Source organism: Cornus florida, unplaced genomic scaffold (genome assembly GCF_030987335.1).
Source record: "Cornus florida cultivar Cherokee Brave unplaced genomic scaffold, ASM3098733v1 CherokeeBrave_3.0.0_Hap2_Chr03, whole genome shotgun sequence".
Taxonomy (NCBI): domain Eukaryota; kingdom Viridiplantae; phylum Streptophyta; class Magnoliopsida; order Cornales; family Cornaceae; genus Cornus; species Cornus florida.
This window is the reverse complement of record NW_026775573.1, coordinates 51,729,616-51,756,922: the sequence shown is the minus strand read 5'-3', so window position 1 is coordinate 51,756,922 and position 27,307 is coordinate 51,729,616.

Here is a 27,307-nt window from a genome sequence, read left to right as displayed (position 1 = left end):
CACTATCTGGCCATCCTGCAGCTCGGCCACCCTGGCCTGTAAAGCTCTAATCTCAGCCTGAGAAGAACTCTCAGGCTGGGCTGCAGGAGCGGGCCTCCTCCTAACCTGAGGTTGGGAATCGGAGAGATATATCTCCTCATCGATAGCCTCATCATCGTTTCTCCTTACAGTAACTGCAATATAACCCTCATTGCCATACTCTACTGCATTGCGGCGAAGTGCCGACATGTGTCTCCACACCTTATCCCTTTCCTTCATTCCAAACTTTGGAGACTTAGTACAAAATTCCTCCTCATTAACTATCATAAAACCTTATAGCTCTAATAGCCTGGTAATCATATATGGAAAAGGCAAAACATGTGTAGGAGCATTCTTAAGTGGCCCAATCTCAGACCAAAACTCCAATAACTGGCAAAAAATCATCCTAGGGAACGAATACCAATGCTCAAATTGTATAGCATAAAGTGCCTGGAGAAAATCAGTATTTCTACTATTCTTATGCCCAAGAGGATGGACATTAGCTAAGATAATAAAATCTAGAATCCACAACCTCTTTGGAATCTTAGCCTTGGTAGTACTACTACGCTTCCGCTTGGCAAACGTCCCATCACACAACTTTTGAATCAAAGTTTCTACAATTGTTACCCTAGAAAAAGGTGTAAATCAATCATGAGTTGATCTAAACAACTATTCTAAGTTAACGATGCATAAATAAAATCCAAATAATCATGTATTCAGAAAACAACTCATACCCTTTCTCGTTAGAGCTAGCAAATTAATGGAAAGAGGAAGAAGAAAGAGGGGTTTACCTCTATATTCCCTTCGAATCTGGGACGAGAAGATGAAGCAAATCTATAAAGAATATTGATTGAACTTGGAGAGCCTATATAGAGAATGGATATCCTTTGTGGTATTGGAGACGGATTACTCAGTTTCCTGATTTAAAACTTTCAAAACCCCAGGCTCGAGCTTCAAGTGAAGGAGCTCGAGCCTGCCACCGCCAATCCCTAAATTCACTAATGATGTAAGGCTCGAGCTTGAGGTACTGATGCTTGAGCCTTTAAGAGCTGATGCTCGAGCTTCAACTTTCAGGCTCGAGCATTGTGACAAATTTTTGAATTTTTATTATTTTTCCAATTTTTATTTTCTTTCTCTTTTTAACCTAAAACTACAAATAAATAAACCTAAAAATTATTAAATCCTAGAAAAATAACTAATTAAAACATGCGAAAATAACGAAAAAGAAAAACCAAACAAATTTATGGTACAACATACAAATGCTAAGTTTAACGTCGATAGCTCAACAACATGCTAAGTTTAACGTCGACGAAAACCTGACTCTCTAATCCAAGTAAATAGGATCATGAAGTTCTACTACCTCCACTGTGCCTCTCTACACACTACCCTCTATGTAGGGTTTCAGTCTCTGTCCATTGACTTGGGACAACTATCCAGTGTTACAATCTTATATTTCTATTGCACTGTAAGGTGTAACATAAATAACCATATATGGACCCTCCCAACGTGACTTTAACTTTCCAGGAAAAAGTTTCAGTCGTGTATTAAACAACCAAACTTTCTGCCCAGGCTTAAAAGTCTTACACAAGATATGCTTGTCATGAAATGCCTTAGTCTTTGATTTATAAACCTTAGCACTCTCATAAGCATCATTACGTAATTCTTTAAGCTCAGTTAATTAAAGCTTCCTGTTAGAACCAGCAGATGTCATATCAAAATTAAGCTTTTTAATTGCCCAAAAAGCTCTGTATTCTAATTCTACAAGAAGATGGCACCCTTTACCATAGACTAGACGATAAGGTGACATACTAATCGAAGTCTTATAAGTAGAATGGTAAGCCCATAAAGCATCATTCAGTCTATAAGACCAATCTTTACGATCTAGCTTAACCGTTTTCTCAAGGATTCTCTTAATTTCACGATTGGATACCTTTACTTGGCCACTTGTTTGGGGATGATAGGCAAAAGCAATTTTATTACTGACTAAGTATCTTTGTACCAAAGTACGAAAATACCTATTACAGAAATGAGCACCCCCATCACTAATGATAGCTCGTGGCATACCAAACCGACTAAAAATGTTCGTTTGAATGAACTCAACCACGACTGCATAATCAGTGGTTTTAATAGCTACTGCTTCAACCCATTTAGATACATAGTCAATAGCCACAAAAATGTATTCATTTTTATTTGACAGAACAAAAGGACTCATGAAATCAATACCCCAAACATCAAAAACCTCAATAATTAAGATTGGAGTAAAGGGCATCATATTTCTTCTGGAAATTGATCCTAGCTACTGACATCTAAGGCATGACCTACAGAACAAGTATGCATCCTGAAAGAAGGAAGGCCAGAAGAAACCACACTGAAGAAATTTAGCTGTAGTTTTTTTTGCACTAAAGTGACCTCCACATGCCAAACTGTGATAGAAGGTCGGAATACTATGAAACTCACTCTCAAGAACACATCTACGAATGACTTAATCAACACAATACTTAAATAGCTAAGGGTCTTCCCAATAATACATCCTAATTTGGAAAAATAATCGATCTTTTTCCTGCTTTGACTAAGACAAAGGAATTTTGCCTATTGCGAGGTAATTCACAATATCAGCAAATCAAGGCAAATCCTTATGAGAAACCTCAAACAGTTATTCATCTGGAAAAGAATCACAAACTGGAAATGAAGTTAAGGTATCCTCAACTAGAATTCTAGAAAGATGGTCAGCTACAATATTCTCCGATCCTTTCTTATCCCGGATTTCATAATCAAACTCTTGAAGCAAGAGAATCCATCGAATCAAACAAGGCTTGGTTTCCTTTTTGGAAAGAAGATGTTTCAAAGAAGAATGATCAGAATAGACTATGACTTTGGAACCCAACAGATATGATCTGAATTTATCCAAAGCAAAGACAACTGCAAGCAACTCTTTTTCAGCAGTGGTGTAGTTCAATTGTGCATCTAAAAGAGTTTTGCTCGCATAGTAGATAACATGAGGAAGCTTATCCACTCGTTGTCCTAAGACAGCACCCATAGCATAATCAGATGCATCACATATAATCTTAAATGGAAGAGCCTAATTCGGAGGTTTCATGATAAGAGCGGAAGACAGAAGAGAGCAAAGCTTTTGGAAAGCTTCTAAGCATGATTCATCAAAGATAAAAGGAGCGTCCTTTGCAAGTAGATTACACAAAGGACGGGAAATTTTGCTAAAATCTTTAATGAAGCGTCAATAGAACCCAGCGTGCCCAAGAAATGATCGCACTCCCCTTACGGAGGTAGGAGGAGGCAATTTAGAGATCAAATCTACTTTAGCTTTATTAACTTCAATACCTCTCTTTGAAATAATATGGCCTAACACAATTCCTTCTTGAACCATAAAATGGCTCTTCTCCCAACTAAGAATATGATTGGTTTCCCTACAACACTGAAGCACTAGGGAAAGATTTTGGAGACAGTTTTCGAATGTGGACCCCAAAACAGAGAAGCCATCATAAAGACTTCGAGAAACTTTTCAACCATGTCCGAAAAGATAGACATCATGCACCTCTAGAATGTTGCTGAAGCATTACATAATCCGAAAGGCATCCGTCTATATGCAAATGTACTGAATGGACAAATGAAAGTAGTTTTCTCTTGATCCTTAGGATCAATGGCCACTTGATTATAGCCGGAATATCCGTCTAAAAAGCAATAATAGCTCTGGCCAGCCAATAGCTCTAGAATTTGATCAATGAATGAAACTAGAAAATGATCTTTTCTAGTAGCGGAGTTGAGTTTTCGGTAATCAATACACACACGCCATCCAGTAGTGGTGTGCTGTGGAACTAATTCTCCCTCGAAATTCTCAACCACTGTAATACCTGTCTTTTTAGGTACTACCTGAGTAGGAATCACCCACTTACTATCTAAGATGGGGTTGATTATTCCCGCATCTAGCAACTTCACAACTTCCTTCAACACTACCTCCTTTATATTAGGATTCAATCTTCGTTGGAGTTCCCGAGATGTTCGAGAATCCTCCTCCAAATGAATCTGATGCAGGTAAATTGTGGGACTAATTCCTTTCAAATCAGCCATACTCCACCCAATAGCCTCTTTATTTTGACCAAGAACTTTTAAGAGACTACTTTCTTGGGAACTTGTAAGATTGGAAGTAATGATCACCGAGAGGGTGTCATTTAAACCCAAGAAAGTGTACTTAAGCTTTTCCAGTAGTGGCTTAAGCTCAAGCTTAGGTGGAGACTCTAGTGAAGGAATAGGCAGAGTACTAGAAAGTGGTGGAAGAGGCTCTAACCTAGATTTCCATGGTGGAAAATCTGTGATAGGAGTGGAATCGAGCAACGAATTCACTTCAGCTATTGAAGATTAATATCAAAGTCTTCATAATTAAAGTGACTCAGACAAGCTTCTAAAGGATCCTTGGATAAAATAGTTGGGAGTGATTTCTCAACCAACTCATCAATGACATCAAGGAAGAAGCATTCACTATCATCACGGGGATGATGAATAGCATTGAAGATGTTTAGCTTAACTTTCACATTTCCAAAATATAAATCCATGGCTCCAGTCCTACAGTTAATGCAAGCATTACCTGTGGCTAGAAAAGGATGCCCAAGAATGACTGGAATACACTTTTTGAACTCGTGGACTGGTTCTGTATCAAGAACTAAGAAATTGACCAGAAAATAGAACTTATCCACTTTTATGAGTACATCTTCAACAATACCTCGTGGTTGTCTAACAGAATGGTCAACAAGCTGTAGAACAACCGACATAGGTTTTAACTCTCCCAAACCTAATTTCTCATACACCGAATAAGGAATAAGATTAACACTAGCTCCAATATCAAGAAGTGCTCGCTCTATCACATTGTTTCAAATAACGCAAGAAATTATAGGAACACCAGGTTCTTTAACCTTAAGAGGAGTGTTATACTTAAGGATAGCACTGACTTACTCGGTGAAACAAATTTTCTTAGGAACTTGGATTTTTGATTTTCTTTTAAGAGTTCACAAGTCCTTTAAAAATTTGGCATATGCTGGAATTTGCTTTATCGCATTAAGTAGAGGAAGATTGATTTTGACCTGTTTAAAGACCTCCGTCATATCTTAAAATTTCTCCCCTTGTTTACCAAAGTGGGAGGGTTCCTTGAGACGTTCAGGATAAGGCGTTTTTGGCTCATAAGCTGTCTCAAAATTAGGAGCAGATGAAGAAGTGACTCCATCTTCAACTCCTCTTATGGATTCTGAAATGAAACTCGAAGGAACATCCTTAGGATATGGATTATAAATGATAGGAACAATGGGAATCCTAAGCCTTTCTTTTTTCTCCTATCCTTTCTTAACTTGGTTGTCAACCACTCTACCACTCCTCAATGTAGTGATAGCCTGAACTTGCTCATGATGAATACCTGAGGAACTAGTTTCATCAATCATGTAAGTCTGCCCTTCCAAGTTGGCTATTGGCTGACTAGGCAGCTTTCTATCCTCTTTTCGAGATAGAGTACTTGTTATTTGCCCAACTTGTGCCTCTAGCTTTGCTATGGCTTGAGAATGAGAATTAAAAAGTTGGGTATTGGCTTTAATATCAACAAGTGCATTAAGTACTTGTTCCTCAAAAGCAGAATTTCTAGGAGAAGGTAGAAAGAGTAGGAGCTTGAGTGGATTGATTTCTGAACAGAGGTGGACGGTAAATACCAGATTGGTTGAAAGAATTGTTTTGTGATATAGGATTGGATGAATTTTGATACTGTCCCTATGATTGAGGAACAGCGGTTCCTTGACTTTGGTTACGCCATGACAGATTAGGATGATCTCTCCAGCCAGGATTATATGTAGAAGAATACGAATTGTAAGCTGGTCTAGAGAATGTAGCATTCACTTGCTCATGTGGGACCTCAGATGATTGTCCCGTCATAGGGCAAGTGTCAGCAAAATGGGAAGGATTGGCACAGATTGAACAAACTTCCTTTGGTAAGGCAGTTTATGAACTAGTAACAGAAGCAAAGCCAGATGATAGAATTTGATCAAACCTACGTTCAAGGCTTCTATTTGAGTAGATAACTCACTAGATTTGTCTACCTCAAAGACTTTTTCAACTTTATGCATTCTAGGTGAAGACCTAATCCTAGAGGAAGACGCATGTTGCATTGAATTTTCACTTAGGGCCTCAAACAGTTCCCAAGCGTTAGCTGGACTCTTTTGCAGAAAAGCTCCATTACTAGAAGCATTTACCATGTTTCTATAAGAATCGGAAAGACTATAATAGAAAATTTGAATCAAGTGCCATTGTGCAATATCATGGTGCGGACACTTTCTTAGAAGATTGTTATGTCTTTCCCATGCATCATGGAACTGTTCTCCCGTGATTTGGGAAAACACCATGATTTCTCTTCTCATTTGACAATTTTTACCTACTATGTAGTATTTCTTCAAGAACTCTTGTTGCAACATCTCCCATGTAGATATAGAATTTGGAGGAAGGGAATGCAACCAAGTTCTTGCTTTGTCCTTAAGAGAAAATTGGAAAAGTCGCATCCTGAATGAATCATTGGTAAGAGTGGTCAACTTGGTAGTTGAACACAACTCCAAAAATACATCTAAGTGCATGTAAGGATCCTCTGTTGCATACCCATGGAAAGTAAGAAGCATTTGGATCATAGCAGGTTTGATCTCAAAATGGGTTGCTTCAGCATCCAGAAAAATAAAGCACGAAGGGGAAGTGTACGTGATAGGAATGAAATGGTCCCTTAATTGTTGTTGTGGATGAACAGGTGGACCCCGTTCTCTATTACCATTACCATTATTACCTGGTGCATTACATTGTTCAGCCATGTTATTAAAGGAACTATCTATATTATTCAAATGCTTTTTAAGTTTTCTTAACTGACTCAAAGTTCTCTCTATTTCAGGATCATGCACTAAAGGTTTTGACCTAGTTTGGCGAGTTAACATGCATTCCTTCCACTAATCCTAAACAATGACAAAAATAAAAATTTCTAAGTAATAAGAAAAACAGTAAAAACTAACAAAAGGGTTTAATAAACTGAAGCTTTTACTCCTTTAAGCGTCTTTGTCCTCACTGCTACTTCTTTGTACCTTAAAAGAAAAAGAAATAAGGTGAGATATCAGAAAGTCAAAAGACTGGTAAACCAAAACTACTAATTAAAAACTAAACTAAAACTAATCTCCCCAGCAACGGCGCCAAAAATTTTATGTGTCTCTAATTTTACCACTCACAATAGAACGATTCCGTGTAAAATAGTGCTATAAAAAGAGATGTCGAACCCACAGAGAGAAGAGATTTATATTTTAGTCTTTAACCTCATTCTATGGTTTACAGGTAACTTGGTTGGAAAGTTTGTTGGTTGTCATGATTTAACAAACTAAAATTAAAACAAAATATTAAACTAGAGCAAATTAAACTAAATTAAATGATCACAGAGAGAGAGATCTTAGGGCTTTGACTTCACCACAATCGTCATACTATGGTCAATTGAATCAACTCTGAGACTTTAACCAATTATGTTTTCAAATGAATTGAACTTAATAACATTCATTCAATTCGGAGTTTAGAGAAAGATGTTTTACAAAATTAGTTAACTATAACCTATCTGCGGTTAGCAAGGACTATCCACCTACCTATTCTAAGTACTTTGTAAACAATCCACCTTTCCTAAGCATAGATTATGAAAACCTTCTTTTGCAAAAAACATTAGAGTACCATTATATGACTTCTATTCTTGTGTCCGGCAGGGCTCCACCAGATACCGTACAATAAGATAGGTTGGGAATAGAACATAAACTATTATATCTAAGACAATAGAATAACAATTCATATTCTACTAATGCATGAAAACCCCTTGAGTTGTCTCAAGTGCTCATAGTCCTATAATCAAGAAAACATCATATATTAAAATAAAATCCTAGAGTTAAAACAATCAAACCATAATATCAGATTGGGTTACATCAGTGCCCTAAGAAAGGAATTAGCAACTCATGACGAGGTTAGATGTCGTCTGTGTTAGAGTTGTCTCCATCATCACGGACAGCACTTCTTTTCTCAGGATCTTCACTTCTAAGGTTGTGGAAACCCTAAAAGTGACCACGCTACCAACCTTCTGAATATCACCGTAAAAAGACTTAAAATTTTGGACCTCTTCTATTAAGGCTTACGCCTTCTTTTATAGAAAAAAATAAGGATTTAGTGGGCTGTCTTATGGCCCATCTAGAATGTGATACGGTTGATAAAGAGAACAATCCCGTACTTTAAATCTGACATGTAATGGAAGGCTCGAGCTTCAGGAACAAAGGCTCGAGCTTTAAGGTGCAGGCTCGAGCTTCTCTGGATTGATGCTCGAGCTTCAAGAATTAGTGCTCGAACCTCACTTTAACACTTAGCCAATTTTCTTCAACTATTTTCCAAAATATCTTTTTCTTCAACACTTAGAAATGTTTTGGGATTGAAATCTTTTAACATTGCTCGATCCAAGCTTTTTGGGCTCGAGCACTAGATACTTGGCTCGAGCATTAGGTACCAGGCTCGACCATTTGGGACTCTAAGCTCGAGCCTCTATTGATAGTGCTCGATCCTTGGGGTGATGCACGAGATCTAGGAGCATAGCCTTTTAATTAAAATCAACTCTTCAACTTCCGACACCTCATGCTTAAGCTTGAGGGTCAAGGCTTGAGCATCCCATGTTGAGGCTCGAGCATCAAGGTACAAGGCTTGAGCTTTAATGCCTAGTTGACTTGTCTTCTTTTCTTTGTTGCAAGGCTCAAGCCTCATCACTAAGGCTCGAGCTCTGGGGCTTGAATTTCTTCAAACTTCACTATTTAAGCTCTCGGCTTGCTCTGAATGACCGACAACGACTCTGTAAGCTTTGATATCTTCATAAAGTCCTAGTTTTAACCATTTCTCTAGGAAAATACCTGCAAACACACATTAAACATAAATTAGTTTAACTATGGATAGAAATATCACTTTAGGCCTTAACATATGTATATTTAGGGGCTCGAATATGCATATATTCAGTGCTCATCAGTGTCGGTCTCTGATAAACATCCTGAGTGGAACATCTGGTGGTGTCTCTGGTATTGGCAACTGATCAATCTCAATCTGTAGAGGAGCATTGCTGTCAACTGGACCCTACTGGTCATCCTGAGCATCGTATTCAACATGTGTTGGAACATCTGTCGAAGAAATTGGATCCAAGTCAATCAAACCATCATCGTACCAAGGCACTGATTTCTCAGTTTTCTCAATATCTTGTATGATTTGATCTTCCATAAACACAACATCTCTATTTCTCACTAGTTTTTTATCAACTAGATCATATAACCGTAGCCAAACTCATCCAGGCCATAACCTAGAAAGATACACTGTCGGGTCTTCACATCAAGCTTAGACCTCTCATCTTTGGGAATATGCACAAAAGCCTTACACCCAAAGACACGCAAATGATCATAAGAAACATCCTTGCCAGTTCAAACTCTGTCAGGTACATCGAACTGAAGAGAAGTACATTATGTAATATTAAGAACATGTACAACTGTACTCAAAGCTTCACCCCAAAAGGATCTTAGCAATTGTGCCTATGAAAGCAAGCATCTCACTCTCTCAACTAGTGTCATGTTCATCCTCTCAGCTAAACCATTCAAATGAGGTGTCTTGGGAGGCGTCTTTTGATGTCGAATACCCTGTTGTCTGCAATAGTCATCAAAAGGACCTATGTACTCTCCCCCATTATTTGTTCTGATGCACTTCAGTTTATTTCCAGTCTGCCTCTCAACTAAAGCCTGAAACTGTTTAAACACATCCAACACTTAATCTTTTCTTCTCAAGGTATACACCCACAATTTCCTTGAATGATCATCTGTGAAGGTCACAAAATAACGAGAGCCACCGAGTGACGTCATCTTCATAGGGCCACAGACATCTGAATGTATCCAGTCAAGTATACCTGGCTTTCTTAAAGGGGGGGAACTCTTGAAAGAAACTCTATTGTGCTTCCCTGCCAAACAATGAGTATACTTTTTCAAAGATGCACTCTTAATTCCTGACAGAAGATTCTTTTTAGCCAACATTGTCAAGCCTTTCTCACTCATGTGAGCAAGCCTTTTGTGCCATAACTCAACTGAGTGCTCATCCTTCATTGCTTTAATAATACCTTTATAGATTCTTGCCTACAATACGTACAAACTAGAAAACTTCTTACCTCGAGCAACTATCATAGCACCCCTGGTGAGCTTCCACTGGCTATTACTGAAGGAGCTGCAATAACCCTCATCATCAAGTTTGCCTGTAGAAATCAAGTTCAAGCGGATGTCAGGAATATGCCTTATATCTTTAAGGACTAATCTCGTGTCATTATTCATTTCCAAGCACACATCTCCAATACCAATGATTTTGGCCAAGCCATCATTTCCCATCTTTATTGTCCCAAAGTCACCTGGCGTATAGGATATAAAGGCATCCTCTCGAAGTGTAGCATGAATAGAGGCGCCACTATCAATAACCCAGCTGGTCTCATGGCATGCAATATTAATAGTATCATCATATAAACAAAGAGGAAGTCTTCGAAAGTAGTGGTGGAAACTCGACCATCATCCTTGCCATCATCATTCTTTTTCTCATTCCCTTTCCCCTTATTCTCTCTCTTCAAGTTTCTGCAATATTTCTTGATGTGCCCTTTTATGCTACAATGATAGTACTCAATATTAGCAAACTTGTTGGACTTGCTTTTGCCTTTATCTTTATTCTTCACACCTCTGCTCTTACTTCTCCCCCTATTTTCTGTAACCAAAACCTCTGACTGTGAACTGGATCCTTGTGATTTTCTTCTCATCTCTTCATTCAAAACATTGCTCTTAACCAGATCCATATTGATTAAGCCATTCGGAGCTGAATTAGACAATGACATTCTGAAGGTCTCCCATGAGTCCGGCAATGTACCAAGTAGACATAACCCCTGTACCTCAGCATCAAACTTAATACCCATTCTAGCCAGCTAATTAATTATTCCTTGGAAAGTGTTCAAGTGATCTATTATTGGAGTCCCATCTTGGTATCTCAAAGTCATCAAGTGTTTTATCAAAAACATCTTGTTATTTCTAGTCTTCCGGGTATACAACTGCTCAACCTTATTCCAAAGTGTGCGTGCATGTGTCTCTTCAACAATATATGGTTCCAAACATTATCATCAACCCAATGTCTAATATATTTACACACTTGTCGATGTAGTAATGTCCATTCTTCATCAGATTTATTATCAGGCTTCACACTAGCAAACACCGGTAAATGAAATTGCTTCACATAGAGAAGGTCTTCCATTTTTCCTTTCTAAGTGTGGTAATTTGAACCATTCAAAGTGACCATTCTACTTAAATTAGCTTCCATTATTTAACACAAGAAATTCAGCAATAATAATAACCAAGCTCTGATACCACTTGTTGGGAGAATTCCAAGACTGATTCTAGCAACCTGAATCTTTCACAATTAAATCAGCAATAAATATATTCTCCCTCTATGTGTAAATCTATTAGGAAGAAATTAAATAGAGCACACTAATCTGAAAAATATAATCAACATCACACACACAATTGACATAATCAATTTTAGCATGGAAAAAACTCCCCGATGTGGGAAGCAAAAAACCATGGGACCGTAGTCACTAAATCTCCACTCTCAACAAAATAATGGGTGTACAAAGTTCTCTCTAGTTAGAACTAGAGGTAATCAATCTCAAGAAATAATCTTTCTTGGCAACAAATATCTTTTAATCAAAGATTAAGGAGAGATCTCACTAAAAACAGAGGTACTGTTCACGGACCCAAAAACTGATCCAGAATGCTCGAAATCCAATCTCTACTGTTCAAAATGTAGAGCCTTGTATTGCGAACCCACCTGCCAAATTTTAGCTTGATCGAACCACAAACGCCTGTTGAACGGAGCCGTTGATGAAATCTGGTCGCTCTTGGAATAATATGATTTAGGGAATTTTTCTCTATGTTTTGTGGAAAAGAAGACACCGGTGCGACTGTTTCTTCAATTCACAAACATACATATATATATATATTTGTGTATATGTGTGGGCTTCAAACCCACATGGGCTTCACTTGGGCCTCCTCAAATTAGGAGGGAACCCAGCCCAACAATCAACGGGGGCGCAACATACGAGCCAAGCCCCTCTACACCGTTGAAGTTCGTACCTTTTAAATGGCCTCAATTTTATCTTAGTTTTCTTTCCGCTCTTTAGCATCCACTTGAAATTCTGGCTCCGCTCTGACTGCCATTGTGCTTATATGTGGATGTATAACTTGTTTTAAATTGTATTGTTGAGCATTTTTTCTTCAGATGGTATGTCCCTTTGCATGTGGGATTCACTGTGATCTTATTCTGATCTTCCATGTCTTCCAGAAACATTTACCTCCAGAAGCAGTGGACCTGGTCTGTAGGTTTTTCCAGTATTCCCCTAATTTGCGATGCACTGCTATAAGTTAAACTTCATTAGAAAACCTGGTTGAAGAGGTATTGGTTACCATTTCTTATGTGGTTGTACTGCAGTTGGAAGCTTGCATTCACCCTTTCTTTGATGAATTGAGGGACCCAAATACTCAGACTTCCAAATGGCCACCCTCTTCCTCCATTGTTTAATTTCAAGCATCAAGGTAACTTTTGCGTAATGCGTTATACAAAATTTATTTTAGTCTATTATGTCAAAAATTTTAAATATATTCAATTTTTATTTGCAATTATGCAAGATACTGTTTATAAAAAAGAGTATATAAGTAGAATCTCAAGTTCTAATGAAATTGTCTAGAGAAAGGAATGTTGTTGTCTCCCTTAACTGTTAACAACCTGGTCTTTGTTGATTGGGCTTTGACTAGTTCTCTTAAATAGTTGTCCACCATTGGAGTTCCCTGGTAGTGCTGCCAGCATGCATGGAAAATATATTCCTTCCAGAGGCATCATCGTCTGAATAGGAAGAATATGCTATCCCTGCTTAAGCCTGAAAAGTCACTCCTAAAAGGTCCGGCTGCTATTTTATGTCCATAAGCGCTTTGTTACAAGCCAACTTGTTGGTGAAACTAGTTTGAGACCATGACAATCCCCCAGCTGTTTCTCAAAATGGAATCTCCCAGTAATGAAAATCGCCATTACTTGCTTCTTCAAGGTCTCGACGTCAATTTTCAACCTAGTGGTGCAATGGTCTTTCAATTGATAATATTGCTCAAATCTCACATTTGAAGAGGTCAAGTGGTAGTCTCATGCCCATAAAATAATTTCTCTTTAAAGTCTTAAACAAGAGGATATAATCTTATGGAACATGAACAGAAAATTCTCTAGGATAAGACGTTTCGTTTATATAGGTATTTTTACTTGTTCCCTTTCTTTGGGTCCTTGGTTTGTACTAGTGAATTTTTGCATGGTATCGGATCCTTGATGGATAAATGAATCTTTTTCAAAGTTATTAATCAAGATTATCATCATAGATTCATATAGCTGATGTAAATAGTTTGGATAAAGTTCTATTTAGTATTTTTGTAAATTTATATGATAGATAACAATGTCCATCAATTCCCTACACCCACGCTAATATGATCAGACAGATGCACTGGCAGAGAGATGGGTTTATTTTGATATTGTTTTCATTCAAAACTTTTTTCTTCTAACTTGGCTTCTAGTGCCTAAAAGAACTCGTATTCTTTTTGACAGAGCTTTCAGGCATCTCGACATAAACTGTCCATCGGCTGATTCCGAATCATGCTCGAAAGCACAATTTGTTCATGGCTCTGAACGACTAGCAACTGTTCGGTATTTCTCGTCTTCTACATGCCTTGCAGCAATAGTCTGTCGGCCTTGTGTCATATGTAAAGTGTAAAATTAGTTGTTCCACGTATTTATCTTTCAAAGTAAAATTTGCAAATGGAGTAACCAGGACAACCACAAGAAGTGAGGCTCTGAATTTCAGTGTTAATGAATGTTTTTCTTTTTCTTTTTCTTTTTCCACACTACAGGATGAGAATGTATTTATTTTCACCTTAGATAATGTATTTTGTTTCAGCAAATCTTTCTCCAATACCCTGTGTAGCGGCTTTAAACTATTATTATGTTGGTTATTAAGAAAAAAGTTTAAATAGTACAGAAATGAGGGTTGAGTGGATAATCAAAGTCGTATCGGATCCTGGATAATATTAAATTTGGCTCGTTTAAACATGAACTCGTGTAAGCTCGTTTATGTTAGTGAATATTAGTTCGTGCAGGTTTATAAATATAGATTTGTACTCGGTCTCAAGATCGATTCCTATTAGGTACAAACAATTCCTCCCAAGAATATCGAGTACGTAGTATTCTGGCCTGGGGTACTCTATAGTAGGGACCACCCTAGAGTATTTAATATCTTTCTTTCCATTAGGTTATTATAAGTTCATGAATGAAATAAAAGCTATCTTCAACTTGAGTTAACATAGCTTGAAACATAAATATGATATCGCGCGAGATTGATTTATTTATTTATTTTATTAAAATAAAATAATTTTAGCCAGGTCTGCCTATTTCAAAATAGTGATGAGCGGAGTTTGAGCTCACAACCACAAAAGCTGAGATGTGGCATCCACTTAATTCAAAAGTTGAAAACTGAAGTTTCAAGCGTATCATAATTATAAGACCTTGTCTCATCAATGGATATGGTTGCATTTGTGAGTAATATGCCCAGTGGTCCTTTTATGATTGATGGTGTGATGATAGCCATTTTATAATGGACACAACTAGAATTTCAAAAATCAAGAAAGTCGAGAACGAAGTACTTTACGAGTACAATACATCTGCCTAGACCTCACCATAATTGGTATACCTAGAAAGTGAGAGCAAATATATATATATATATATATACACAACTAGAATTTCAAAAATCAAGAAAGTCGAGAACGAAGTACTTTACGAGTACAATACATTTGCCTAGACCTCACCATAATTGGTATACCTAGAAAGTGAGAGCAAATATATATATATATATATATATATATATATATATATATATATTGATGTAAGAACAATCAGAAACTACCTTAAATTAACAAAGTGGTATCTTGAATCTACAAGGAAAAAGAGAATATGCAGAGAAATTTGATAATATATTGATATCCTGTTGTACATGTACTTAAAAAAAAAAAAAAAAAAAAAAAAAAAACCACCTAAGAGCATAAAAGAAACCTTAAAACCATAAGGAAACTATAAAAAAATAAACTGAAAATTCAAAAACTGCAAAATACCAAAAAGGAAAGCAATTTAAATCCATTTATGTGATGTTCTTTATTTTTTTCGCCATTTTCCATCTTTTTTGGAATTTTTTGATTTTTTTTTAGAGTATTTTCGTCTTTTCTCGTTTTGCGTGCTGATGTGTGTCAATAATAATTAATCATTCGTAATAGAACGAATCCCTGTAGGATAGGGCTATGTTGAGGGTGTCGAACCTCAAGAACTGTGGTGGTTTATCAAGTCTTCAATTAATACTATTTTAATTTAAAAAGAGAATTTGATTTGTTGTGTTATAATAATATAAATAGAAAATAAATAAAGTAAAAGAAAATATCAAGGGTAGAGATACTTAGGGATTGACTTCACTACGATCCTCCTACTATGGTCAATTGTTCAACCTTGGGATTTCAACAATTTATATATCATATGAATTAAACTCAATAACATTCATTTAATTCGATTTTAAAGAAAGATATTTCATTGAACTTAGCTAACTATAACTTATCAAAAGTTGGCACGAATTATCCATCTACCTACTTCTAACTAATGTTACAGTATAACTCGTCTTCCCTAAGCATAGATTATTAAAGAGTTCATTCAAGAAAAATGTTTGAACACCATTACATAATCTCCATTCTTATATCCGGCAAGGCTCTGTCAGATACCATCCAATAAGAATGGGTTGAGAATAATTTATGAGCAGTTATATCTAAGACAATGTAATAACTATTCAGAAACTATTAATTCATTAAAACACCAATTGAGTTGGCTCAATTTCTCAAAATCATATAATCAAAATATATAAACTAGTAAATTCCCAAAGTATAAACAGTCAAACCATAATAATCGAATCGGGTTACATCAATGCCCTAAGAGAGGAATTAGCTACTCATGACGACGCAAGATATCATTTGTGTTGTTGTGCTCTTCATCGCCATGGACCGCCAAAACTCCTTTTGGATCTTCTTCTTCAAACCCTAAAAGCCGCCGTGAGAGAGAGATATGAGAGAGAACAATCGATCCTTTTCTATGGCCTTCTCTTCTTCTTTTATAGTGGAGAACAAGTCTTAATCCCCTTTGGGTTGGTTTTCTAGCTTTTAGTAACAATTGGGCCCATTAGGAAATAAAGAAATATGATTTTTGGTAATTCCCGCATATATTTACGACTTCAAGGACATCCAGGCTCGAACTTTTGGGTTCAGGCTCGAGCATCTGGGTTTAGGCACGAGCATCACCTGCCAAAAACTTCTTCCGACTTTGTAACACGATTTTGATCCATTTAGAGTGTGAATTTGGAGATGGCTATTAGAGACAAAAACATTAGACTTTGAGTCTTCTTTCTAGTACCATTGAGTTTTCTTAATTTAGAGTTCTGAGTCAAAAGTTATGGCCAAAATACTGAAATAGGTTCAGAGTTTTCAGCCATGCTTGAGCCTTAAGTGTTGGTGCTCGATCCTTTTGATTCATGCTCGAGCCTTAAAGCTCAGGCTTGAGCTCTGGGAGCAAAAATTGTCCGGAATGTCTTTTTATTGATGGTGCTCGATCCTCTCTTCATGGTGCTCGATCCCAAAGTGTTAGGCTCGAGCTTTAAGGTTGTGGGCTTGAGCTTTAGGTGTTAGTGCTCGATCCTGAGGCTTGGCACGAGGTCCTGGGAGCTTAAAAATCAATTCCTACAAATTCTGACGCCTTGTGCTCGAGCTTAAGGGTCAAGGGTCAAGCACCCTATGGTCAAGCTCGAGCACCCCTTTGGTTAGGCTTGAGCCTAAAGGTACAAGGCTCGATCTTTGGATATTGAACTCCTCCAAACTTCACCACTAAAGCTCTCGGCTTGCTCTGAATGACCAGCAACGACGCAGTAAACTTCATTATCATTCTTTTCATTATAAAATCCTGGTTTTAACTAATTCTTTGGGAAAACACCTAAAAACATGAAATAAATATAAATCAATATAAAACAGGATAGATATATCACTTTAGGTCTTAATATATGTATATTAAGGGGCTTAAATATGCAATATTCAGTGCTTATCACATGCCGGACACCGTGGAGTGTGCCGGGTGTGTCCAAGAATTGGTTGAGGCATTTCTTTGAGTTCAGGACTCTTTGAAATGCCGGGTTGCCAATTCGGCATTTTTTTTGTTTTTCGGGCCAGACGGTCCCGGATAGGACCCACTACCAGAATTGTTGCGTACAGGAATTTTAATTGGATCCATTTTCATCTCATGCATTTTATTTAATGTGTTTCATGCGGTTATAATATAGTTAGTGTGCATATATATATATGTGTGTGTTGTAGAAAAAAAAAATAAAAAGAGAAGGTTTTTTTTTTTTAAGTGGTGGGACCCACCACTTTATTCTTAAGTGGCAAGGAGGCCATAATTGGCCTCACCTTTCTCACTCTCCCGTAAGTCTCTCTCTCTTCTTCTCCTTCTCAATTTTCTTTTTTCTTTTCTTTACAAAATTTAATTTTTCATTTCTCGTTCATCTTTTGGAATTTTTAGGTGCCATTTGCAGCAAAACGGAGAGCACGGCGAGATCTGCGCGTTGATGTAAGCAATTCATCATTTGGTGCACCCTAGGATTTTTGAGAATTTAGACCCATTTGAGAGTTTTTCTACAAAATTGAGGCAAGGGTCTCTAATCCATAATCTTCTTGTGCTTTTGTGAATTATCTTGTATAAATTGTTACCTAGCATGTTCAATTTGTATAAATTCTTGCAAAAATTGCTTAAATGTTGTATATTGAATGTTTTATTATGTGTTGAATGATGTGTTGTGATCGAGCATGCTTGTATAGACTAAAATTCATGTTTTATAAGCTTACCATGCTAGATTATTGTTGATTGAAAACATGTATATTTGTTTTATTTACTTGTAAAGCATGCTATATGGTTTGAGTTGAATTAATTGTATGAAAATGAGTATTGGCATAGTATGAAAAGGCATGATGCATTTCATGCATAAGCATTGGGAAAGGAAAATGGGAAAGTTATTTTGAAATGGAATAAAAAAGGTTTTGGGGAAAAAGTTTTGAAAGGGTTTGCGAAAAACCCAGCCGCCTAGGAGTTGCTTAGGGACTGCGGCGTTAGTACGGCCTAGAGGGAACTGGGGAGATTTCCCTAGCGTGGTTGAGTTACTTGGCCCCAAATGATGCCATGGAGTTGCTATGGGTCAGGAATAGTTAGCCAATCCTTCTCTCGTATCTCCAAGGAGTTGCCATGGGACGGGTTACACTAACGGTTTAGAAATGATGACGGAAAAGGTTTTGGAAATGAGGAGCGATATTGCATGACATGCATTCCATAGCATGGCATAGTTCATTTATGACTTGGATTATTGTTGTTGATGTTGTAGTTATATTTTTTCTCAGAAATGGCATGATCCTGGTTCTTTTTCCTATTCCTTGTTTGGATTCACGGAGTCATAAGAGGTGTGTCTTAGGCATCTCCTACTGAGCCATTGTGCTTATTCCTTTATTATTAATATTTTTCCAAGATACGGAAAGGAGGTAACGGACGACCATCCACCACAAGATTAGACGGGATTGGAGATTTATATTTTTGCTATTTTTGTTTAGAACTTTAATATTTTGTAAATGTAAATCTTGACTATTCTATAAAACTTTAATATAATTTGTATAATGTTGTAAATTATGGACTTTTGATTTCAGCTGTATTTCATCGACTGTAAATTGATGTAATTAGAGTATGTTTCTTGTAAAGGAGTATGGGACTAGGTAGTGGACTGGCACTTCCATGTTCTTTTTTTTGAAGGAATTGGAGAAACGGGACTCTTTTTATATGTATATTGTTGTTTTGGGAATGTTTTATATTATTTGCATTGTGCATTAGGACATGATAGATTAGTTTATGGCCAAGTGAGGTCATTACATTTTTTTTTTTTTTATGCATTTCAATAGGTTGTGGCAGGACCCTTTTTAGCAGGGTGCCGAATTTTTTTTTATAATTGGTATCATTTTAGGGTCGTTATAAATTTGGTATCAGAGCAATGGTTCGAAAATCATTAGGACGACGGGTAGAGGCCTACCTAGGGTTGTGTGGGAAGTCATTTGCATTATCTATGTGACTATTGCTAAAGTGTTTTGTTATTTGAAAAGCATGCTTAACTGTCTACTTGCTTACATGTTTATGTGCTTACGGTTTTGAAAGACATACTTCCTTGCTGTGTGTTTGCACGTTTATATATTTATATGTTAAAGTTTATGTTACATGGCCATGTATGAGGAATATTTAAATGATCTAACCATGTAAATAAAATGTGAAAGTAATTGAAAGCATGTTATACGTGATAAGATGGTAAGTTGTGAGTATGGGTTATGACATGTGAGTGGTACATGAGGATGGACGAATATTTAATTTCATATATTAATTTAATTTAATGGACTCATTGTTTAAACTAATGTGATAGGATACGGTTGTGTCAAGGGTCATGCTCCAGTTATTATTATTATTATTATTATTATTATTATTATATATATATATATATATATATAAGTATGTCTTGTATGTATACCTATGTATTTTTATGCATGAATGCAGTCGAGCATGGGAGGGTTACTAGTACAGTAGAGTACTTGTCACGGTATGGATGGTTATGCGAGTTTTGACCTGAGTAGGCGAGGAGCTCGGTTGCTCCAGAGTTGTTTAGGTGTCGATTCTTATCGAACGGGTGATTTGGTCTTTTAGCTCGTGGATTAAACAATTTGGTGTGCAGTTATTTTTTATCTTCTTATTGCATTTGGTGAGGTGCTTAGAGTATGACTTTAAAATGGGTTCATACTTCATGGCATGGTGCCTTTGTTGTGTATGAGTTTCATGCAATAGTGGATGGGTTTCTATGGAGGTCAGGTGTGCGAGTGAGGGTTTCAAAGGAGAAAGGTATAACCTTAAGAAGTTGGAGTTTGTGATTTGGGTCACGGTTTGGTGCGGAGGTTCTTTTCAAACCGGTAGTGGTTGGTGTGATAGAGGTTGTTGAGTCATGAAAGTGATCTATGGGTTGTAGATGTGTATTGTGGGTGTTCTGGTACGGTCTAAGGAAGTGTGTTGGTTGCGGTTGGTTGAGAGGTGATTCCCATTCCAGGAAACTACGGGAGTGTGCTATAGATAATCGACTCTTGGTGAGTCGGTTGCATGGCTTGGTTGATGAGTGGGGTTTTGGGTTGGCACGACTGTCTAAAAGGTCTCGAGGTGAGGTATAGTGGTAATTTTATTTGTACAGTATAGGGTCGCACTATAAGGTAGGTAGTGTGAGGTCATTGAGGTGCTTGGTCATTTATGGATGAAGTGATTGATGGTAAGTACTGTGTTATCGTGTGCATTGTGTTTTAAAAGTTGAAAGCTGTGGACTAGAATTGAATTTCAATTGTGTCTGGAGTACCAGGAGATAATGCTTCCTATTTAAGGATTCAAAGAGATGGAGTGTCGATTGGAATGATTCAGATGAGGTTGATCTTGTAGGTTTAGTTGGTAGCCCCATTTGAATTTCGTCGGGGCCAAAGGTGTTATGAGGAATGGAAATGATGAGGAGTAGTGATGTTGAACCTAGGGTATGAATTTTTCTTGTTTAGGCATGTAAATTACCTTAGAAATAGTGATTTGATGTTATCGGTTAAGCGATAATGATTGATTGCATCGTTAATGGTTTTAAGGAGACATTTAGGTGATGAGCATTTTAGATTTTTGTACTCATTTTTGTGTTAGGGATTTATCGGTATGGCATTACTGTATGGAGGTTCTTTTCTGGCGTTAAGTAGTGGTTGTTGTGGGGAGTATCGAGAGTAATGGTGCATATTTTCTTGTTATGGTGATGTTGTCTTAAGGATGTCTGAGGAAGAATCGCTTAGTTGTGGCTTGATGGTCTGGTGGGGTGATAGGTTTGAACCGTTGTTTCGAATGAATGGTAGTAGAGGCGTTATGGCATGATGTTTAGCATTAATAAGCATAATGGTTTCAGGTATAATCCGAGGATGGATTAGAATTGTGAGTATTATTGTATGTTGTCATGTAGGTAATGGGATTGTGCGCCAGTTGAGGCGATTATGGACGGCTTAGTCTTTAAAGCCAGTGAAAGCGGTGTTGCCAGATAGGCACCTTTTTCTTTTGAGGAGTCAGTAGACTGTTATGACTGAGGTCATGGGTCTTGTGTGCACGGTGTTCGAGGTAGTTTCGTTTTGAAGGGTGAAGGTGGAATGGGTAGTAAAGTGTCATTTTACGGCTTAGAGGTTGTCATTTTGGAGTGACGGTTTCTAGATGGGATGGGACACGGTGTCCGAAGGGCTATGATTGTTTCTTGTGACTGAGTGTCTTAAGCATTTGTGCTTTTATCTGGTTGGTTTTGGTTGGCATGAGTATCGCGGTGTAGCGTATGTGAGGTTCCGTGTCAGTGTTTGACGGTCCGTCAATGGTGAGGTCACCTAGATTTATGTTCGTAGTCTCGTATGTGTTTTTAGTTGGTTCTCCTCCTTGTGTGTAAGGAGTTTATTTCATCTCAGGTGAAATTGGGTGTCCACAGTTGGCCGATTGGTGAATAGCATGGGACAAGGTGTCGGCTTCATCCAAGTGCGAGTCGTCAGACTCTTGTGAGAGTGGGATTCGTTACCCTTTCCGTTTGCTCTAGTCTTAGCAAGGACGTCGTTTGTCATGAGTCTTGTTCTCCGTTTACAAGTTGTGCGCATCCGTGGGTGGATGAACCTGTGTGTGGTTTGTTATGTTGTTAAAGTTCACCGGTAAAGGTTTGGTTGAATGGGTCGACTCACTCCCACGGAAGGAAGTGGAGTCTTAAGATTTAGTTGTGCTTGTTCTGAGAATGGTCTTGACCCATGGTATGTGAGGCACGAGTTTCATAATAGGGATTATGTGTTTCCAGTGTTAGGTACTAGTGGTGATGGCTAGGGGATGAGTCATGAACTGTAAGTTTGAGGATGATTAGGTGATATGATATGAGTCGTGCACTCGGATGTTTTTATAGATGTTTGATTCAAGCAATGTCTTGAAGACAAATGTTAGTGTTGTTTGAGTGTTAATTAGCTAAAGAAAGTGAATGTGGGATTCCATTGACGAATAATAGAATGATTAAGGATGGTTTCGAGATCTCAGGCATGAGGTAGTTGTATTGTGTGTTTTGACGAGGTAAGAATTGAATCGAGTAATGTTATGAGTTATTTACCTGGTGTGGATGTTATAAGGAAATTAGAGATCTTTAGTGTTGGTTGATGATTGTGATGTTTGGTACTGTGTTGTTTTTAGCTTGTTACGAGTTGCATGATTGAGGAGTTATTGAGATTCTTAGAGTTAGTGTGTGACTGTATAGTTTTTGAAGTTATATGGAACGATGGATGGATAGTGAGTGGATCACTTGGTTGTTTTATGGATTGTGTGAGACTGTGTTTGAGGTTTGGACCTGAGGACAGGAACGGCGTCTGTGTTGAGATCGAATCAAGGATGGGAATGGCCTGGCCAACCATTTCTCTTAAATCAGTCCCTCTTTAGCACGATGTCGGGTCAAGGGTTAATGATCATTTTGATTTGTTAGCGACAGTGAGAGCACGGTTTTACGCATTGTGTTGTTGTGGCAGTGTTAATTCATATGACTTATCTCGGGTGACGAGGGGTGTTAGATGGTACTAAGTGTTTAATAAATGATTTGCAGTATAATCATTGATTATTGAAGATCTTGTTTTGAGGGTTTGTGACCTGGGTGCAGGATAATTTGTTTTATTGTTTTGGTGACTCATGATTATGTAGTTGTTGGGAGATTCATTATTCAGTTATCTTGAGGTTGTTAAGTGTAATGATTGCCAAATGGTGCGGTTGGTGGTTGCCTGTACCAATATATGGTGGCGTAGCTATATGTCGAGTAATGAGTGTTTGGTCTGACAAGGATGTGTAGATCTTAGTTGAGCTTGGTTATGAGATGGATGAGATCCTTGGTCTGAAATTTTGTGTGTCCATTGAAGGATGAGTTTGGTTTAGACGATTGTCGTGTTTGGTAGTCTGATGACTATTCTTTTCTCGGGCTTTAGAGCCTTTCGTGGTAGTGTAGAGTGGGTCAATATCCGTTTTGAGTCAGGCGTAAGGTCTAGTTGGTCTTATGTTATGATGAGGTGAGAGATGCGTACCCGCATTGGGTTTTAGTGGCAATGGTGTGTGATTGTTTGGTGACATCCGGTGTCAAAGGCAATAAGATTAGTGAGTTCATGGTTTTGGGATTTTGTGAGGTTTTCTCGGGAAAGTGAGTGGCTGTGACCTTCCTTCTTTAAGGAGGGTAGATTTTGAGGACGAAATCTTTTAAAGAGGGTAGATTGTGATGTTTGTTATTTTTTCACCATTTTTTTTGGAATTTTTTGATTTTTTCGAGGGTATTTTCGTCTTTCCTCATTTTGCGTGTCGGACACTGTGGAGTGTGCTGGGTGTGTCCAAGAATTGGTTAGGCCATTTCTTTGAGTTCATGACTCTTAGAAATGCAAAGGTTGCCAATTCGGCATTTTTTTCGTTTTTCGGGCCGAACAGCCCCGAGTGGGACCCACTACAGGAATTGTTGTGTACGGGGATTTTAGTTGGGTCCATTTTCATCTCATACATTTTATTTAATGTGTTTTATGTGGTTATAATATAGTTAGTGTGTATATACATATGTGTGTGTGTGTGTGGTGGGAAAAAAAATTTAAAAAGAGAAATAGTTTTTTTTTTTTTAAAAAAAGTGGTGGGACCCACCACTTTATTCTTAAGTGGCAAGGAGGCCACAATTGGCCTCACCTTTCTCACTCTCCCGTGAGTCTCTCTCTCTCCTTCTCTTTCTCAATTTTCTTTTTTCTTTTCTTCACAAAATTCAATCCTTGATTTCTCCTTCATCATTTGGAATATTTGGGTCCCGTTTGCGGCAAAACGGAGAGCACGACGAGATCTGCACGTTGATGTAAGCAATTCATCATTTGGTGCACCTTAGGATTTTTGAAAATTTAGACCCATTTGAGGATTTTTCGACAAAATTGAATCTTCTTGTGCTTTTGTGAATTATCTTGTATAAATTGTTACTTAACATGTTCAATTTGTATAAATTCTTGCAAAAATTACTTAAATGTTGTATATGGAAAGTTTAATTATGTGTTGAATGATGTGTTGTGATTGAACATGTTTGTATGGACTAAAATTTATGTTTTATAAGCTTACCATGTTAGATTATTGTTGAATGAAAGCATGTATATTTGTTTTATTTACTTGTAAAGCATGCTATGTGGTTTAAGTTGAATTAATTGTATGAAAATGAGTATTGGCATGGCATGAAAAGGTATGATGAATTTCATGCATAAGCATTGGGCAAGGAAAATGGGAAAGTTATTTTGAAATGGAATGAAAAAAGTTTTGGGAAAAAAGTTTTGAAAGGGTTTGCAAAAAACCCGACCACTAGGAGTTGCCTAGGGACCGTGGCATTAGTGTGGCCTAGAGGGAGCTGGGGAGATTTCTCTAGCGTGGTTGAGTTACCTGGGCCCCAAATGACGCCATGGAGTTGCCATGGGTCAAGGACAGTTAGCCAATCCTTCTCTCGTGCTGCCCTGGAGTTGCTATGGGACGAGTTACACTAACGGATTGGAAATGATGATGGAAAAGGTTTTGGAAATGGGGAGAGATATTGCATGACATTGCATTCCATAGCATGGCATGGTTCATTTATGACTTGGATTATTGTTGTTGATGCTTTAGTTATATTTTTTTTCCCGGAAATGGCATGATCTCGGTTCTTTTTCCTATTCCTTGTTTGGATTCACATGGTCACAAGAGGTGTGTCTTATGCACCTCCTACTGAGCCATTGTGCTCACCCCTTTATTATTAATATTTTTTCAGGATACGGAAAGGAGGTGGCGGACAACCATCCACCACAAGATTAGACAGGATTGGAGATTTATATTTTTGCTATTTTTGTTTAGAACTTTAATATTTTGTAAATGTAAATCTTGACTATTCTGTAAAACCTTAATATAATTTGTATAATGTTATAAATTATGGACTTTTGATTTCAGCTGTATTTCATCGACTATAAATTGATGTAATTAGAGTATGCTCCTTGTAAAGGAGTATAGGACTAGGTAGTGGACTGGCGCTTCCGTGTTTTTTTTTTTTGAAGGTATTGGAGGAGCGGGACTCTTTTTATATGTATATTGTTGTTTTGGGAATGTTTTATATTATTTGCATTGTGCGTTAGGATATGATAGATTAATTTATGGCCAAGTGAGGCCATTACATTTTTTTTTTATGCATTTCAACAGGTTGTGGCAGGACCCTTTTTAACAGAGGTCATGCCAAATTTTTTTTATAATTGGTATCATTTTAGGGTCGTTACAGTTTACTCTTCTAACGGAAATTCCAAAATATTCAAAATTGAGAAAATGCAATTCCCCAGCCCAAAACGATTGAATTCAGCCAAAAAATGTCCTACCTCAGCAAGACTGGATGTTGCTCTGACTGATATGATAAAAAGTGTGGCGGTTTCAAATAAAATATATATATTTAAATTAATATGTCTACTATAGCAAGACTGGAGGCTGAAAAAAAGTATAATTGAAGTAACAATACAATGAAATATTAATTAAGATTGAAATAGTATGTGGCCAAAATATTGCAGTCAAGAAAATGTTTTAAAAAAAAATTGCAAAAAAACAGAAAAATAGAGTTTCATTGTAGAAAGGGAATGCAAAATATTTCGAAGCCAAAAATTTAAGGGAGGACATTGAGTAAAATTTCAAAATAAAATAAAATATTATATGCATAAAAATAGAAAAAAAGCAATGTCGCAGTGGAAGTGATTAGGCAAAAAAGCCAACATTACTTTTAGTAGTAGTGGTAGAAATGTTGCACTGCAACATTGCTTTTTTCTTTAAAAAAAAATAAAAATAAATAAAAATAAAGCATACACACCTATATTTCAGTGATTGTAATTTTACTGACCAGAACATCATTGTAAAAGTTGTAGAAGCAGCGAGGTACTCTACCTGCAAATAAATAAAAACATGCCAATTACCCAAAAAAAAAATAAAAAAAAAAAACATAATAATGAAAACATGCCATTTTGATTTTCTCCGGTAACATGATCCAATTTGAACGTTAATCCATTTCGGATATTGCCAGCGGTTTACTCACTAGACTTTGGAGCTTAGTAAGTCCAAGGTCTGGGGTTCGAGTTTCGTTGGGTATTCTTTGTGGCTACCCTCCGCTGCCCCTGTAGTGACTTACCTGACCCGGGTGGGGAGGTGTCCTTCCGGGTCTTCGGGGATTAGTCAGGTTGTTGAGGGGCCATCCCAGACACCCCGGGTTAACTAAAATAAAAAAATAAAAATAAATTTTCCTATTTTATATTTTGTTTTCACTTTTATGAATTATGTTTACTCAATAGTTAAAATAATATACATGCCTTCGTATATAGTATTGTGGATGAAGTCCGCCAATATAGAATGCTATATATATTTATACAAATATAGTAATGGTTGGGGAGAAAGAACGGTCATGTTTTACATTTTGTTGTAAGGGCCATTTTTATCTAAAGACTTAGCTGACACTCCTCTCAAGTAGCTGCCACATTGCATTGACCATGTGGCCTGCCTCAGGACATGGTGTTATTCTTCAATTGAAAAAGAAAATACAAATTTTAAGAATTTTTTTTATGTTAAACCTTCATAAGTAGGAGAAAAAATTATCCTTAGTATCAAAATAAAGTGGTTTTTGTGTTTTAAATTGTTGGGAAAAAGAATTTGATCCATATAAAATGTGATAATAATGAATACAATAGCAAATATACAAAGGTATACCTCTGCAAGAATTGCAGATGCTTACTTACGAGTGGCCAATTTTTTTAATGCTCAAGTAACATCTGATGACAGTGTAACCATCTTTTTCACAACTCTAAACACTTGAGAGGTGTTTTTCCTCCTAAGCACCTCTCAAGTATATGTCTTGAGAGGTGTCTCCAAATAAGAGGTCATGATACCTTTTCGAACCATAGACCACATTGCA